Raw genomic sequence first — 18,303 nt, 5'->3', positions numbered from 1 at the left:
ACCTCTGCTACTACCATCACATCTCTTCTCTCTCTGACCTTCCTGCCCCCCTCACTCCCCTTGCGATTACACGGGTTCTAAATGTGCATCCAGGAGAATCTCCATTTCTTGAGATCCTAACCCCTTAATCACATATGCAAAATTCCCTGCACTATGCAAGTAATTATACACAGGTTCCAGAGATTAGGACATGCACGTCTTTGGGGTAAAGGACATTATTCTGTCTTCCATTCTAAGCTGTATGCACGGGAAAACGCTTATTCTGGACATGAGATGTACTTCTGACTATATTGAAATACCAAATACAGATTAATTTTGAATCACTCATTGATGCCACAAATATCCATTTTATGTTAGACACTGTGATGCGGAGAGGAATGAGGAGAAGGATACATGGTCTCTTCCCCCAGTCATCTCACAGCATGGGAAGACAGTGTGTTGAGAAAGTCAGCAAAAATATTTGAAAGGTATCCTTAAACATCTAATATTCTCCAACACACTCATGTTTTCCATTTTGTTTAATGAGCATGTATTGAGCACCAACTGTGTGTCCATAACTGTGGTGGGCATTCAGCATACAGCAGGAATGATGGAAATTCCTGCCTCAGAAGAGTTTCTAATCTGATGGAGAGATATACAAATGAACAAAGAAGTAAACAAACTGAGATAGATGTTATAAAGTAAATCAAAGTGGCAGGGGGTGGGATTGCTTTAAATTGATTGTCCAGACACAATCAGAGGATGACTTTGAATTGATGGCCTTCAAAAAGATGAGAAAGCACCAACCACGCATAGGGCTCAGAGCAGAGCATTTGAGGAGAGGAGGAAGAAAGTGCAAAGGTCCTGAGGCCAAACAAAAGTTTAATGTGTTTGAGGCCAGAAAGAGAGGCCATTTATCTGGAAGAAAGCAGGATAGGAGATAGTCATATGTTTTAAAAATCACTTTTGGTTGACTTAAAGTGAATCAACTGCTCAGTCAGAGGATGTCCAAAGCCGTCTCAGCCAGTCACAGTCACACTGAGGGTGTGTGCTTCACATTCTCTGTCTTCTGTCCTTATATGGACTGTCCACTTGGAAGGTCAATAATCACTGCATGGAGATGTTTACCATTTTGAGTTTCTCCTGAAGAGCAAGTAGTTTCCCAACATTTTATTTCTAGCCATGCTCATGATTTTCTTTTTTTTTAAGGCTTGTGAATTTTCAGATTCACCAACTGGAATGTGGAAGAGATTACTAAGAGAGATGTTGTTGCCCTAGTAATAAGATTAAATGCTGAGGGATGGATAAAGGGAAAAGAATGGACATTTGGAAAAAAGAATTCAAGACTAGAATCAAGATCAACAGTGCAGACCTGGTAAAGAGTTCCTTCAGAAAAACTGTCTCAAGGATAAGGCTCCAGTGAAGAGACTCATGATTGTGGGCTGCATGAATCCCAAATGCTTCCCTAACAGCTCAGTTGGTAAAGAATTCGCCTGCAATGCAGGAGACCTAGGTTCCATTCCTGGATCCAGAAGATCCGCTGGAGAAGGGATAGGCTACCCACTCCAGTATTCTTGGGCTTCCCTTGTGGCTCAGCTGGTTAAGAATCTGCCTGCAATGTGGAAGACCTGGGTTCGATCCCTGGGTTGGGAAGATCCCCTGGAGAACGGAAAGCCTACTCACTCCAATATTCTGGCATGGAGAATTCCATGAACTTTATAGTCCATGGGGTCACAAAGAGTTGGACACAGCTGAGCAACTTTCACTGAGTCCCAAATAGATCAAATACTTGGCAATTATCCACACTCCTGCCTTTCATTTTTTTCACACGATCTAGAACTGACCCTCTGGAAACAAAGCACAGTTGGGGTACATACACATTATATTGTTTTTTTCTCTATGTAACTGATACATTTCTATTCATGGGAGACTGACATTTTTTTCTCAATCCCTCAACTCTTTCTGAGGCAGATAAATAGAAAGAAAGATAGATAATGTTAATAACTGAATACATAAACTAGACCCTGCTTGCTGACTTGTTTGCTAGGGAGAGAAATGAGACTCTAGTGGGCAGACTCATTTTGGACCTGAAGCTTCCTGAAGCCATTTACATAAAGCAATGTCTGTGTTCCCTTCTACTCTGAGTTTACCTCTTCCATGTTCCAAATCACAGTGAGGACACTTTCAGTTCAGCTCAATTGCTCAGTTGTGTCCAACTCTTTGTGACCCCATGGACCTCAGCATGCCAGGCTTCCCTGTCCTTAATCATCTCCTGGAGCTTTCTCAAACTCATGTCCATTGAGTTGGTGATGCCACCCAACCATATCATTCTCTATCATCCCCTTCTCCTCATTCCTTCAATCTTTCCCAGCATCAGGGTCTTTTCTAATGAGTCAGCTCTTCACATCAGGTAGCCAAAATAATGGAGCTTCAGCTTCAACACCAGTCCTTCCAATAAATATTCAGGGTTGGTTTCCTTTAGGATGGACTGGTTTGATCTCCTTGCTGTCCAAGGGATTCTCAAGAGTCTTCTCCAACACACACCACACGTCAAAAGCATCATGGGGTCACAGTCTCTTACATGCCAACTTCTGGTCCCTTTTTTCTCCCACATGGGCTATTTGTTTAAGATGGATATTGTCCTAATATTTACTGAGCTCATAGAGCATTTCATACAATTGACCACACACACGGGGAGCTAAGATCTAGAAAAGGCACAAACCTGTTCAAGATGATGCAGCCTTTGAGTGGACCAGACACTGGAAGCCAGATTCCCTTGCAGCTCAGAATTCAACTCTCATCATGCTCTATATGTGAGCCAGTTCTGGCCCCTTTTATTGAGACATCAATGGATATTGTTGACATTTTAAGGAGAAAGTCCCCTGGACTTCCTGATCTCAGGATGGTTACTGAGGGTTGGAGTGGGTCAGAGAAGAAAGCATGGGCTGGGCATAAAAGAAACAGGGATGTGGACAGACTTGGACTCAATTCAAGATTCACTAAATTACTCAAATATCCTTCTGCAATTATGGACTCACAAGAAACCCTCCTATAAGAAGTTTCTGCAACCATCCAACACAAGATGGTCTAACATTTTCCTATTTTGTTTTCTTCCTAGTACATTGAAAATCATCTAATTTGTCTGTTTTCTAGTTATTATCAGTCTTGTTAATTAAAAGGCCGGCTCCATGAGGATGGGATCTTGTGTATTCTGTTGACCTTGTATTCCAAATCTTGGTGTACTGATAGGCAATAATAAATATATGTGTCAATGAATGCTGATTAAGTCAAAGGTATGGCATAAACTTTGATACCATGGAATCTCAAATATGTGCTTTCTGAATTAAAAATATATTATTTGATCTTCTCTTACTTCTACTGTTTGAATCTAAGAAATCAAGTGTCTGTAATTTGGAGAAAGGATTCCCTAAATTTCAGAGAGTTGACAGCCTAAATGTTGTTCAGCCGTTTACAATTCATTTGTTGCCCCATCATGTTATCACTTTATCTAATTCATCTCTCATAAAACGACAAAAAAAAAAAAAAAAAACTACTGAAAACCACTTACCTCTCCTGAATTCCCCTGATATAGACCCAGAGGGGAAAAATACAAATATTGTTCTCCCAGGGAAAACCAGTGCCCAATTTAGTTACTGCTGGATGGATGACATGATTCGTAGGCATAGGAGATCTATCATCTTCAACTTTTCTATCTAGCCAAGATCAGACTGTGGTAATAAGTCTAAGGAGCAGCATTTCAACTCCAGCTGTGGATCCAATTTCCACTTATATGATTTAACCTGGAAATTACCAGTGACAATCGCAGAGGGAAAATGAACAGCTGATTTGGGAGGTACAGTGGGAGAAGCTGGCTCAGCCTTGTAAGAAGAAAAGACAAATGATATACATGGCAAACTGGGATAAAGGACATCTTTGCAGAAATGAAATGTGATTCACAGTCATTCCAACTGTGTAGCCACCAAACAGCCTATTAAGGAATGAGTGGTTTGATGGGATTATAGGTAAGATAAGTGAAATTAAAGAACATCACATGCATCTGGGAGCTTTGATTGAGAGGTAGTGAGAGGTCTAAGCAGCAGGAGGAAATGAAGACTGGATCATGCTTTGAATGAAAAAATAAAAGGAAAAGAAAGGTAGCACATGGGGGGAAAGTCTATTTAATTGGGGTGCAGATATAGGGGGAAATTAGTTTCCAACTCTAAAATATGTAAAGGCTGAGAATTGTAAAAAGTGTAATGAAAACTCAAAAAGTGTCAGCATCTTTAGTTATAGGGGTCCCATGTGTTCAATGAACATTGTTAAAACCCTAAGAGCCAGGTATTGTGCACATTTGTAGATTAAAGATATCATCTCTTCCCTGCATGAGATTAAGATTGGGGCACAGAAAAGGCAGCTGAAAAATACAGGAACAAATGTATAATAGGAATCAGTATTTCCAGGAAAACTACCCTCTTTTCATTTTAAGAACACAGACCTCTCCATTAATTGACCTTCCATATACTCTGCCGCTCAGTCTTCACATACCCTGCCCCCCATTGCACTGGCAACAAAACCGAGGACCTGAGATATTTACACATATCACAGAGACAAAAATCAAAGAAGCTGGGGTTTGAACCCAGCATTTGCTCCCAAACCGCTTCCACAACATATCATCTCTGCGGATATTTAACCAAAGCAATGCCTGGCACATCTATAAAGTACGAAGGCTCCCCCTTTCTTGTGACTTACGTCCCACTGAAGTAACCCCATTTTACCTTCTCTGAGAACAAGTAGCTTTCAAATCTTTCCTGGTAGGATTAGAAATGTGTTGACATGTTGGGTATCCGGGGGGGAAAAAAGTGTATTATTCTTCTCAAAAGTATTTGAATGTTAACATGTGCTTCCCTATAGCCTTAAGGCTGAAAATGATTAATAATTTAAAAAAAAAAAAACCTCCCCAAAACAATGAAGTCAGGGAACGAACAATGAGGAAAGGAGGGAGGTGTCTGAGATCAGAAAAGAAGTCTCTAGAAACTCACCACAGACATCCACAAATAGCAGAGGGATAAAGCACAGGATCTGCCATGTGGAACCAAGTCTAGGAGGCAGAATGCAAGCCCCTATTTGTTTCAGCACAGGAGCATCTAAAGACTCCCCGGCAGCGGTCGGCTGTTCTGGGTCTATTACCTGCAACAATTTTCTCCAACCAGGAGGCTGCTGTTAGAGCTGGAGCTCAGAGGGAACTTCTCACAGCCCAGAGCCTGGCCACAACACTAGGAGGCAGCAAAGCACCTAGTAAGGGAGCTCTCTTCTTCATTAACTGTAGTTCCCAGACCTGCTTATGATTTGGTGAACACGTGTCCTGCTGCTGAACTTGGAAATACAGTAAAGAACCAAAAATCATAGCCTTGACCACTTAGGGTGTATGGTCTCATGAAGGGTATAAGCAAAATAAACCCAGTGAATTTTTAAAGGGAAATGGAGAGTGTTCCAGAGATGGTGACACTGAGAGTGTGTTTTAGGACACAAAGACCAAATCAAGCCACTTAGTTGAGGAAAACTTCATGGAATAAGTGGACTTTGAGGCAATTGTAATGAGAAAATGGATGACCTTTGCTGAATAACAAGCATCTCCATGGCAAAATGAGCCTAGGAAAGATGGAGGTGGGGGAGATGGCATTGCAAAGATATCAGACCAACTCAGAGAGCTCTATCTATTACCTAACAGCCTGGGACTACTACTACTACTACTACTACTACTACTACTACTAAGTCGCTTCAGTTGTGTCCAACTCTGTGCAACCCCATAGACGGCAGCCCACCAGGCTCCCCTGTCCCTGGGATTCTCCAGGCAAGAACACTGGAGTGGGGTGCCATTTCCTTCTCCAATGCAGGAAAGTGAAAAATGAAAATGGAGTTGCTCAGTCATGTCCAGCTCTAGCGACCCCATGGACTGCAGCCTACCAGGCTCCTCCGTCCATGGGATTTTCCAGGCAAAAGTACTGGAGTGGGTTGCCATTGCCTTCTCTGGTGTTTTGTTTATCCCTATTATAAACAGAATCTCAGAAATAAGTGATTCCTCTAACAAGCAGGAGTCACAGCCAAAAATTAAAAGATCATTTACAACATTCTCTATTCAAGTGTCTACAGGGATCAGATGCAAGTGAGACAAAGAAAGACATTTTCCCTGAACTCAAGGAGCACACAGCTTGGCGGTGGGGGACACAGACAAATTCATCAGGGATTTTAATCTAATATAATGTATCATGGCAACAATTTGGTCAGGATCTTGGTTTATAAAAGACTGTGTGGTACTTGAAATGAGTCTTGAAAAATAAACAGAAGACAAGCCATAGATTGGGAGAAAATATTGGAAAAGATACAACTGATGAGGGGCTATCATTCAAAATACACAAAAACTTCTAAAAATTAAGACAATATATAATCTAATAAAAAAATGAACCAAAAAACCTTAAAGGATATTTCACCAAAAAAGACATACCTATAGCAGATACACACATGAAAAGATGTTCCACATCATATGTCATCAAGGTTACAATTTTTTAAATATAAATTTATTTATTTTAATTGGAGGCTAATTACTTTACATTATTATCTTGGTTTTGCCATACATCAACATGAATCCGCCATAGGTGTACATGTGTTCCCCATCCTGAACCCCCCTCCCTCCCCGTACCATCCCTCTGGGTCGTCTCATTACACCAGCCCCAAGCATCCTGTATCCTGCATCAAACCTGGACTGGCGATTTGCTTCTTATATGATATTATACATGTTTCAATGCCATTCTCCCAAATCATTCCACCTTCGCCCTCTCCCACAGAGTCCAAAAGACTGTTCTATACATCTGTGTCTCTTTTGCTGTCTCGCATACAGGGTTATCGTTACCATCTTTCTAAATTCCACATATATGCGTTAGTAAAACAATAATAAGATACTACTACACCTATTATAAGGCTTCTCTAGTGGTTCAGACAGTAAACGATCTGCCTGCAATGTGGGAAACTCAGATTTGATCCCTGGGTTGGAAAGATCCTCTGGAGAAGGGCTTGGCTACCACTCCAGTATTCTTGCCTGGAGAATCCTATGGACAGAGGAGCCTGGTGGCCTACAGCCCATGGGGTTGCAAAGAGTCAGCTATGACTGAGTGACTAACACTTTCACTTTCATACCTATTAAATGACCAAAATCCAGAACACAGACAAAACTAGATGTAAGCCAGGATGTAGAGCACTAGGAACTTTCCATACATTTCTGGCACAAACACAGCCTGGTACAGCCACTTTGGAGGTCAGTTTGGCAATTTCTTGCAAAATATGCTCTCTTCATACAATCTAGCATAATGAATACTTACCCACAGCAGTTGAATACATGTCCACACAAAAAACTACATGCAAATATTTACAGCAGCTTTTTTTCATAATTGCTAAAAATTAGAAGCAACCAAGATGTCCTTCGGTAGTTAATGTATGAATAAACTGTGATACAACCAGACAACGAAATATTATTCAGTACTAAAAAGAAATGAGCTATCAAGCCATGAAAAGATGAGGAGGATGCTTAAATGTTTATTACTATGTGAAAGAAGCCAATGTGGAAAGACTACACACTATACGATTCCACCCATGTGAAACTCTGGAAAAGGCAAAACTAGAGACACTGAAAAAAAAAAAACAAAAAACAGTGTTTTCCAGGGATTAGTGGGGCATGCGTGCATGCATGCTAAATCACTTCAGTTGTGTCCGACTCTTAGCAACACTATGAACTGTAGCCTGCCAGGCTCCTCTGTCCTTGGGATTCTCCAGACAAGAATACTGTCATGGATTGCTGTGCCTTCCTCCAGGGGATATTCCTGACCCAGGGATCTAACCTGTGTCTCTCATGTCTCCTGAACTGTCAGGCAGGTTCTTTACCACTAGCATCACCTGGAAAGCCCGGTTAGTGGGGAGAGCAGGATAAACAGGCAGAGCACAGAGGACTTTAAGGGCAGTGAAACCTTTTGCAGGATACTTTTAGATTGGCCAAAAATTTCTTTTTGGTTTTTCTATAGGATGTTATGGAAAAACTTGAATGAACTTTCTGGCCAACCCAATATAGTGATGGATACATGTCATTACATTATATATTTATCCAAATCCATAAAATGTATAAAACCAAGAGTGAACTCTGAAGTAAACTATAGACTTCAGATAATAAGAATATCAATGTGAGTTTCCCAGGTGATGCTGGTGGTAAAGAACACTCCTGCCAATGCAGATGATGTAAAAGACACAGATTCGATCCCTGGGTAGGAAAGATCCCCTGGAGGAGGGCGTGGCAACCCACTGCAGTATTCTTGCCTGGAGAATCCCATGAAGAGAGCAGCCTGGCGGGCTACAGTCCATAGGGTCGCAGAGAGTCAGACACAGTTGAAGCAACTTAGCATGCAATGTAGGTGGGGATGCTGATAATGGAGGAGACTCTGCATGTATGGAGGCGGAAGCATATGGAAATCAGTACCTCTGCTTAATTCTGGATCTAAAACTATCCTAAAAATAAAGTCTATTAAAAATAAATAAATGGAAGATATACAAATAAGGAAAGAGCAGGGCTGCTTCAGGATGAGGAAATCACCTGCATATAGCCCTAGAGGTGAGAGGGACCTGGCTGATCCAGCAGCAGGGCCTACAGACTAAGGGCAGAGACTGAAAGCAGATGTCTCGTCTAAGTCTTGTTAGCTGTAAGACCTTGAAAAAGTAATTTAACCTCTCTGGCCTCAGTTTTCTCATCTGAAAAATAAGGACAATAATAACACATGTCTCCTGGGGTGGTTATGAGCATTACATGAGCCAACATTTGTAAGAAACTTAGGATGGTACCTGGCAAATACATAATGAGGTTTGACTGGAGTCTTAAAAACAAGTCTGATCATGGGTTTCCTTGTGTGTTATGCTAAAGAACCTGGAATTTGTTTTCAGAATGGGGCAGGGATGTTGAAGGGGTTTAATCTCTAGACAGTAAAATCTCTGAACAAGCATTTTAGAAAGCTGGAAGTGGAAACTTGGAGTAATTTAAGGGAGCAATGGGGAAGGCCAGAAACTAAGACAACGGCAATTGAAAAGGACAGAATGCAGTGAGTCTGAAAGATACTGAGAGTGGAATATACAGAAGAGCTGACTGAATGAATAAAGGCAGAGATTTTCTCTAGGTTTTAGGTTTGGTGATGTGATCATTTCTAAAGGAGATAAAATGTTTTCCTGTGATCCTTGGCCTTCCCTTCCACCCCTCACCACGCCCTGACTGCTTTCCTATTGGTAAGATGAGAGCTGTCCAGGATATTATCTCTAATTGGCCCTTTCAGCTCTAAGAGCCCTTGTGTAGCATGAGTGATTTCAAGCACAGGAATGAATCCAGTTTTCTCTCGGACCAGTATCATGGTAGCCAGCCTAGCCCTCTCACTCCCTGGTTATACAGACTCATTTTCAATGGTTTGCTTAGAAATGAGGCTTTAAAGTAGACGTCTCTTCCCAAGCTAACACACGAAGTACCTAGAGATGGGACAAAAGCATTGCTCACAGCTTCATCCCACGCTGTGGATCCCCTCCTTGTCATGAAGAGTCAGTGAGTGAATCTGGGCCAACAAGAATGATTTGTTCCCCACTGCCGAATCCATCCACCCTTTTTATGCATGTGTACATTGCTAAGTGAATGTTACGGGGAGGCCAAAAAAATGATCCAAATGAGAACTTAATGCATTCCCAATCCTTCTCCTTCTGCTGCTAACACGAGATATTAGTCAGTGAGAAAATTAAATGTTACTTGCTTTGATTTATGTTTCTATATTTTTTTTATTTTTTTTTATATTTATTATTATTATTTTATAATATTATAAATTATAATATTATATATTATATTATTATATATATATATAATATTATTATAAATATATATATATTATTATAAATATATATATATATTATATATATAAATATAAATATATATAAATAAATATATATAATATTATTATAAAAAATAATAATTTATAATTATTATTTTATATTTATAGAAAATATATTTCTATATTCTAATGTTCTTCTGCTTAATAGCTATTCCCCTGCCCCCTTTTAAAGCCACATATCAAAGTATTTTGGACACATCTGTCTTTAACTAAAACTAAACGAGACCCTACACACTGCAACTTCCCTCTCTGAGAATCACCTCTCACACACGTGCTACAGGAGAGATGAGTTCAGTATTTCTGCATTCCATTACGAGCACATGGTACCACAGAATGATCAGGCATGGAGAGAAGCAATGTCATTTCCTCCTGTATCTTGGGAGTTACTGCGCTCACAAGCCCCAGAATGCAAAGACGTCACAGCCATCAATTTTATGCTTTCAGCAGCACTTGAAACACAGCTCCAGAAGGGAAGTAGGTGATGAGAAACAACCCACTACTTCAGAGATTCAACAAATTAGAATCTCCAGCCTTGTTTCATGAAAGGAAGTATGTGTATGAAAGCAGTTTCTTGGGACTTCCCTGGTCATCCAGTGGTTATGACTCCAAGGTCTCCCTGCAGAGGGCCTGGGTTCGATCCCTGGTTGGGGAACAAAGATCCCATAAGTCATGTGGTGTGGCCACAAAGTAAATAAAGTTAAGAAAAAAGAAAGAAAGCAATTTCTCGATCCTCACACTAAGCCTACTATTAGTCTTCTCATCTCAAAGATGAGTAAGGGGAGGATTAGAAGTAAGTGGCCTGTTCAGTTTTCCGACAGAAATATGTCAGGGCCAGGATTAGAACCCCCAAATCCCCACCACCTTGATCTCTGTATTACTGAATAGCGAGTATGTCAGTAGAATCTTAGCTTGTATCTTATAAAACATCACCACTTCTGAGCATGGTGGTGTGACAGAATCAAGACTGTGGCAAGACTTTGCTCAGGCTACAAACCCCACTACATGAATTCTTACTTGTTCCAGCTTCTCCGGACAGATAAAGCATGCAAAGGTGGATAATAAAGACCTCTGCCTGGATTCAACGGCACTTCACAGTTACAGTATTTCATACGCTTTATCTCATGTAGCCCTCAGAGCAATTTACTGAAGTCCAGCTAGGTGTCCTCATTTGCCCCCATCTCACCTCCCCTGCCATCCAGCTTTGGCCCTGGGAGGCCAGTCTCCAGACCACATTGCAGTGGTCCCTGCAGTGTGGATTCTGGTCTGTGACTGCAAGAGGAAGACACCAATAGGAGATTAGGGGATAGGAGGAGAGAGGGGGTCAGTGAAGGTGGTCACCAGCTCCTTCGCCCAGCTGATTGAGCATGACTGTCTGTGCTTCTCCCAAAGAGGTGACATATTCTGTCTGGAGGCCCACTTCTAACCCCTTCAGTGGGAAGCAAACAACCCCTAAAGGTTAGTATCTTTGTTATCTATGTATGTATCAAACTCATGCATATATCTGTATATTTATATGTAGTAGTAGTAGTAGTGAAATTCACTTGGTCATGTCCGATTCTTTGTGACCCCATGAACTCCTGCCAGGGTCTTCTGTCCATGGAATTCCCCAGGCAAGAATACTGGAGTGGGTAGCCATTCCCTTCTCCAGGGGATCTTCCCAACCCAGGGATTGAACCTGAGTCTCCCTCATTGCAGGCAGATTCTTTATCATCTGGGCAACCAGGGAAGCCCCCATATTTATATGTGTATGTATGTGTGTGTGTGTGTGTGTGTGTGTGTGTATACATGTACTCATAAACATGTGCACATGTGCATGTGTGCGTGCTCAGTCACTCAGTCATATCCAACTCTTTGGGACCCCAACAGGCTCCTCTTTTCATGGAATTTTCCAGGTGAGAATACAGGAGTGGGTTGCCATTTTCTACTCCAGGGGATCTTCTTGACCCAAGGATCAAACCTGTGTCTCTTGGGTCTCCTGCACTGGCAGGAGGATTCTTTACTACTGCACCACCTGGAAAGCCCCAGGTGTACAAATGTGTACTCATAAATACCAACGCTCACACACTACCAGTGCTTTTCTTATTGAATCGTGATCCTGACTGATACACAGAGGATCAATTGGCTAAGGAATTTTCCCAAAGTCACATTCAGAGTCAGCTACAAAGTTTGCAAAGTCCAATGAAAATGCAGATCCCTTCATCAAAAAGTAGAGGGGGAAAGCTATTTCCTTTATTCTGTGGTCTCTTTCTTGACCTATCTCAGTGTTTATTTTTACTAATTAACGTCGCAATCTCTGGATGTAGGTGCAACCCCTCAAGGAAACTGAGGCTCAGCCGCAGAGCTGGCATATCAGGCATATCCTTTCAACTTCAGTTCTCCCCACATCTGCCTCTGGGCCATTGAGGTAGCAGTCACTGAATAGGAGCAGGGAAGTAGCAAACTAGTACCCTGGGGAGGTGGGAAGTGGCAGGAGGCTAGAAGGCCAGTAAGTCGCAGAGTTTACTTACAAAACACAAAGCCAAAGATAAAATGATGAAGAATTCCAAGATGGCAACTATAGGGCAAAAATCCCAAGAGGAGGGTGCCTTTGGGATGGAGCTCTGCACTCCTGTAGACCCAAGATCCTGGCCCCACACACAGATAGTGTCTGATGGACTCAGAACTTGAAGCACATCTGAATCTTAAACCCAAACCCATGTTTATCCCTTGGAATCACATTGCCTTCAAAAGCCAACAGAGGATGTCTCATATGTAATGTGAGTGTAAGGATAAGAATGAGCAAGCACCCCAAAAGATCCCATTCTTAATTTCTCAATCCTAGAACCCACCTACATCTCCATTTTGTTAGCCAAGGAATGACAATATTCAGTTTTCCTTTATAATTAAGAAACTGAAATTGATCCAGGCAACATTTCTACTTCTCGTCTCAGCATCAGATGCACACTGAGCCTCCAATAAGTGTACAACCCAAGCAAAGGCGGCAAATTTTAGGAGATACAGAGTCACCAACCGCTTTAAAATTGAATCATGCACTTGACCGTTCTTGCTGGAGGTGGAAGCACTGGTGAAGGGAAAATTCAAAATCAACAGACTGGAAAAACATTTCAGTGCTTCAGGCACAGTGCAGGGAGATTGACTGAGAGGGTCTTTGGCTGACTGGGTAACAGTAATTCTTTCTCTCATGAATAGAAACAGAACTCCTCCCCAGGAAAGAAAGAAAGATCACCAATGTGAATTTGCAAGCCATGGATACTTCTCAAGGTAGAATTTCATTTGGAGTTTTTCATACATAACACAAGGCACAGGTGTCCAGGTTATGAAATGGCAGCACAGGAACAAAACACTTATCAAGACTCTTGCATGTGTAAGATTTGCTCCATGGGTTGAAGTACAAAGAAATCCAAGATGGGACTGAGTTTTCTTGCAGGTGAGACCAGAACTATTTCACAGAAATAAACAGCAGCTGTGCTTCACATGCGTTGAATGATAAATGAATGCTAGGAGAGGCTGAAGAAGAGAAAATGTAATTTACAGAGTCGGAAAAACTTGAAACTTTTTTTTTTTCCTGCAACAAGAATGAAGAGTCACATAAATGTATCTCCTTGCCAAGAGATCACACAGAAAGAAAACCTTTTTTAAAAAATATATCTAAATTTCCTGCACTCAATCAGTTAATAAGAATAAGATAAATCTTGGTGGCTCAGATGGTAAAAAATCTTCCTGAAATGTGGGAGACCCTGGTTCAATCCCTGGGTTGGGAAGATCCCCTGGAGAAGGGAATGGCTACCCACTCCAGTATTCTTGCCTGGAGATTCAATGGACAGAGGAGCCTGGCAGGCTATAGTCCATGGGATTGCCAAGGGTTGGATAGGACTGAGTGACCAACACTTTCACTTTACTTTTCAAGACAGTTTAGAACATTTGCTGCTGATCTCAATGAAACCATCTTTTTCTCAATGATTTCCATCATGGGTGTGGGGGTATACCAGTCAGGTAGAAATCGGGGCTCTCTCTGTGGGTAAATACCTGTCATAATTGAGTTGCCCTAAAACCTGAGGATTTCCTTACCTGGTTCCAGAATGGAAGTCTATTGTAGACTAATTCAAACGGGCATTCCAGGAGCCAAGGAGCCATGAAATCAGACATCCAGCTGAGTGAATCTAGACCAGTGCTATACATTGAAAATACAATGTGAGCCACATGTGTAATTTAAATGTTTTTAGTAGCCAGATTTTAAAAAGTTAAAATAAAGGGTTGGAATTAATTTTATAATATATTTCAACTTATATCTGAGCTACTATCATTTTATTGTGTAATAAAATTGTTGAATTATTAATATTTTTCATTAGTTTTATTAAGTCTTCAAAATCCAGTGTATATTTTATATTTCACAGCACATCTGAGTTCAGGCAGGTCACATTTCAAGGGCTCAACAGCCACATTTGGTTAGCGGCTATCAAACTGAACAATATAGGCTAAACTCTTTCTTAAGTATTAAAGTCTATTCCATTAATCAACAAGAATTTAGGTAGTCTCTCCTCTGCTTAGTCATCGATAGATTCCAAGGTAGCTCTTTGTGTCTGGAAGCTTGTGAAGAAGAAAGAGTTATTTATTTATTTATTTTTTCTCATCTGATCAGTGACCTGGCCAGCACAATGCATACACTTTTTAATGTGATGAATAAGTGAATGAATGAACAAATGAATGACTAAGTGTCACTATGAACTACTTACCAGCAAGACTGAGAGGGGCTAAAAAGAGTAGAGTAGAAACAGTAGAGAAGAGTAGAGTAGAAACAGTAGAGAAGAAACATACAGTATCACAAGTTTAAACTGTCGGGTATTCAAGACAATTCACATTTTATTTCTTATCCCCGGTGTTAAACCTATACATTTCCTAATGAATCTTATAATAAAAGCTAATAAAAACTAATCTCATAAAGGAGTTACTCTGTACAAATAAAATAAAAGAGGATTACACCAATCACCAAATTACACACACACACACACACACACACACACACACACTGTAGTCCCTACTTAGAGATTCTCAGTACACACCAGCACTATGAGGAACGAAGCTGAAAGAAATTCTTTTCGGCAAGCCTTTGCAGAGACTTTCATACGCTGATATTTAATCGTTCTCATTCTCTACCATGTCTGTCCACATAAATGGTGGGCTTGTTGAGGCGAAAGATCACATTCTTTGTTCTTTTATAACCATCACATGACCTTTTATTCTGGCCTGAACTCTTTCCCCTACAATCCATTCACCAAATACAGTTAGTGTGGCCTTTTACAACATAATCCGGTCACCTTGGTTGTTGTTGCTTAGTCTCTAAGTCATGTCCAGCTCTTTTGTAATCTTATGGAATGTAGCCCGCCAGGCTCCTCTGTCCACGGGATTCTCCAGGCAAGAATACTGGAGTGAGATACCATTTCCTTCTCCACCAGTCACACTACTACATTGCTAAAAATCTTCTGAAAATCCTTCTTATGCTTGAATGAAACAGAAGCTCCTTCCTCTAATTCTCTCACTATGTGGTTCTACATGATCTGGTCACTATCAATCACCTAAAGCCTGGTGTCCTGCCCCAGGAGTCTGCAAACTATGGCTCTATATCTGATCCAGTGTGTTTTGTGAATAAGGTTTTGTCTAAACACAACCACACCCTACTTTAAGTTCTGTGTCTGCTTTGGCTTCAGTGACAGAGTTGTAGTTGCCAGAAACACAAGTGTGGCCCATAGACCCTCACCTATTCACTGACTGGCAAACCCATTCACTTCTGTCCACTGCCTTCTTTCTATTCTGACTTTCTTTCTGAACTTGAAGCACATCACTCTCCACTACAGGTATTTTTTTTGCATCCATCCTCTCCTATGCCTGGAAGATTGACCACATATTGCATGACTGGTTCCTTTTATTTCTCAGGTGTCAGCTCAGCTCCCTCCCCTCACTGTCTAATCTAACATAGGTTTTGTCATCCCCAGTTACTCTCCCTCCCATTCCCATGTGGTTTGTTGCTGATTCTTCCTGGTACCTATCACTCCCTGAAATTTCCTTACAGATATGTTTACACTTTCATTATCTATCTCCCTTAATAGACTGTATACCCCCAAAGGGGCACTGTCCACAGCTTTCACTGTTGTAACATCAGAATCTAGAACTCTGCACAGCCCATAGTAGCTACTCAAAGCATACTTCTGGAATAAAAGTTATGGAATAAGTCAGGCTATACCAGGTTTATCATATGCCCAAGAAAAGAATTCAATGGACTCAATCTGATTTTTTTAAAGACCATTTAGGAAGAACTTCTCATTTTATGGATGAAGAAAATGAGGAATGAAGATAGAATGTATTCGGGTTGAATTCAGGTTGACGCTTATCTCAGGCTCAGGTTGCCCCGCCGTCTGACCCGACAATACCATGAATGACTGTCTACATGGAGCTTGACTTAGAGAAGACTTTCCCAGGGATTCCACTGACTAATAACCTTTGGAAGATCACAAAGCTAAGTTAAATCATTTCTTTACTGAGAATTTCTCAGATCCTTCAGTAAACTATTTTTTATCAGAGAAGTTACAAAAATGGGATGGTTTATACAGACCTACTAGTTTGAATACTTCTTATCAGAAAAATACTATATTTTTCTCTGATTAGTCTATACTCTATCCAATCTTGTTTAGAAAATGCCACAAAGAGAAACTATTAGAAGTGTTACCTTCCTCAAATCTCTCTAATGCTCCTATAGCATTCAACCACCCCTAGCATCTTTAGCTTTATGCTTTATCAATAATTATGATATATTGAAATTGTCTATTTTGGATCCTATACCAGTTTATGGGAGAAGGCAATGGCACCCCACTCCAGTATTCTTGCCTGGAAAATCCCATGGATGGAGGAGCCATGTAGGCTACAGTCCATGGGGTCACTGAGTTGGACACGACTGAGCGACTTCACTTTCGCTTTTCACTTTCATGCGTTGGAGAAGGAAATGGCAACCCACTCCAGTGTTCTTGCCTGGAGAATCCCAGGAACGGGGGATACTGGTGGGCTGCCGTCTATGGAGTCACACAGAGTCGGACACTACTGCAGAGACTTAGTAGCAGCAGCATACCAGTTTATAAGCTTCTTGGAAGCAAGAAACATACTCGATTCATCTCTGACTTCCCAATGATTAATACTGCCACAAATATTAATTTTTTTAAATAAGTGCATCTTGATTCTTTCCACCACAAGACTTTTGCCCTGGCCAGGAAAATCCTTTCCCCAGATGGGTTTCTGCCTCACTTTTTTACCTCCTTCAAACCTTGACTCATCTGCCATTTCTCAATAGACTCTACACTGACCATCTTATCTAACACTGTAAACTTCTCCACTTGAACTTCCTGATGTCCATCACTGTTCTACAGTTTTTCCAAAGCACTTATCACTTTCAAATAGACTATATATAGCAATGTGTACAGTATACCTATGCTCTACCCTCTCCCCTCGCAAGATAATACACTCAGGAAAGATGAAGAATTTTTTTTTTTACTTGCTATATTCACTAAAATATCTCTAGCACCTAGAATAGTTGATACTAGGTGGTTAAAACAAATTTTTTGGATTGGGAAAATGAATTTATGAATGAATGAGTGAGGCCAAAAGGGGGAAGCTACATGTCAAGCTGCATCTGAGATGGGCCAGGAGACTATCAGATCCTGCTGTAATCAAAGCAGATGCCAGGTTGTCTCTTCTCAATCCAGAAAGAAACAGAGTTCAGGCAAGCCATATTTAAGAGCAGCACTGAACAAATAAAAGTTAACAACCCATATGGGAGAGGAGTTTGCCTTGCTTAATGGCTTGGCAGCAGAGTGAGCAGGGGGAGTGTTTGAAGAGATTTGAGACCTTATCTTTTGTAGACTCTCTGCTCCTACAACCCACAGGAGCCATGAGCAATATTTCCAAAGGACAGGAAAAAAAAAGAAAATCTAGCATTGTTCAACCATCAGGAGGCAGAGTGAAGCACCAGTGTGAAAAAAATCACAGTCCTCTCAACTAATTTCTATGAAGAAATAAATCTACTTTGAAAGAAATGGAGTAAGTTACCTTTTACCTCAGGCTATCTTCTACGTATTTGTCAACTTTGGCTCAGGGGCTCAGGGAGGTTGAGGATGCTATCAATATGGGGTTTGACTGGGCTTGAGAATAATAGAAATAAGCTGCCTTCAAAAGGCTTTAGATGAGATTTGTAGTTAATACTGAAGCAAAATGGCACCAAGCTTAGAGATGGCAAAAAAGAAAAAAACAAAAAACCCACAAGAGGAGCTATGGGATTTAAGTTAATTCTTTTCGTACAACAACAAAAAAAAATGATAATGGTAAG

At 40.8% G+C, this 18,303-nt stretch overlaps 1 protein-coding gene across 1 annotated transcript in view; it reads right to left on the bottom strand.

Moving 5' to 3' along the window:
• The window catches only part of DPP10 (dipeptidyl peptidase like 10), a 1,635,137-nt gene that overhangs the window by 1,497,238 nt on the left and 119,596 nt on the right, over positions 1-18,303 (bottom strand). The gene's annotated exons all lie outside the window — the stretch shown is intronic.

This window comes from Bos taurus, chromosome 2 (genome assembly GCF_002263795.3).
Source record: "Bos taurus isolate L1 Dominette 01449 registration number 42190680 breed Hereford chromosome 2, ARS-UCD2.0, whole genome shotgun sequence".
NCBI classification, from domain to species: Eukaryota; Metazoa; Chordata; class Mammalia; order Artiodactyla; family Bovidae; genus Bos; species Bos taurus.
The sequence above is the reverse complement of the archived record's forward strand: the minus strand, read 5'-3'. Positions and strand labels throughout refer to the sequence as shown.